Below are 1,192 nucleotides of genomic sequence, written 5' to 3' on the forward strand. Positions count from 1 at the left end.
GGGAGTTAGCATTTTTAAGGGTCCATTTCAAGGTTCCATTTTTAATTTTTTTTTTTTTGTGTCCATTGAGAATATTTTAGGAATTGCTAGTATAAACCTAAAGGGTCAATGAAAAAGAATCGTAAGAGAAAATGGAAGGGGGGATAACTTTTTTACATATACTCAGAGCAATATATTTATATATATTATTTTTCTCATTCTTGTCCTTTTTCTTAAGTTTCTGGAGGGCAAGCAAATAATTACCCAGAGTTGGAAATTATATGCCTTTTGAAGGATAATTTGCTTGTTAGCACTCTAATAAAATGACTTACCTGTAATTAATGTCCACATTTTATCTGTATAATCTCAATTATAGATTTTATTGTTAAATGAATCTCTGTTCTGTCTCGCTTTTCTGCTTACTCGATGGCCTCTGTGTTTATCATAAACCATTTAATCAATAGTACTTTTCAACTCCACCAACACAAGACAATGGGAAAGGAATATTCATTATTATGGCAAATGCTTTATTTTCATGATTATACAAAACCAAAGGACTGGAATACAGGATAGCATCTCATTCTGAATACACACATTTCCCAATAATATCTTTATGAAGGCTAAAATAATAATTACCTTGAACTTTGACAGCAGAAGTATATCAAACTTAACAATATATTATTATTTCAGAATTCCTTCAGTTACCTCAGTGAGTAATAATTGGTTTAATTCATCTATTTAATTGTGTTTTCTCCCAAGTATTAAAAGGTCACGAGGAGTTTCTCATGTCATGTTATCAAAATATGGTCCTTCAGCACCCTCTAGTTGTACAGTTCTGCCTGTAAAAGCCAGTTGCCTGCTACAGTCTGGAATGGGGTTCATAACTATGCCTAGGAAAGTGTTATTCAGCATAGTGATATTGTGGACTGCTGCTACCTTCCTAGTGAGCTCAAAGCATGCACCAAATATGCTAACTTTAGCAACTAACAATACAATAGGAGTTAAGAAAATATTAATAAGAGTTCATAAAATGATGAAGGTAAAGTTTTTAACTCTTCTTGAATACACAGCACATTTTTAATTAGATTAGACATAATGTTGTTCATAACTTCTGAACAAACAAAAACTGAACAGCCTGTTTTGAAAGGAATACTATCTGTGTGTTTCAATTTGCAGTTTCCTGTAATTTCTCCCACCTGTATCCCTGTAGGCA

Source organism: Gavialis gangeticus, unplaced genomic scaffold (assembly GCF_001723915.1).
Source record: "Gavialis gangeticus isolate Ggan-Ray unplaced genomic scaffold, GavGan_comp1, whole genome shotgun sequence".
Taxonomy (NCBI): domain Eukaryota; kingdom Metazoa; phylum Chordata; order Crocodylia; family Gavialidae; genus Gavialis; species Gavialis gangeticus.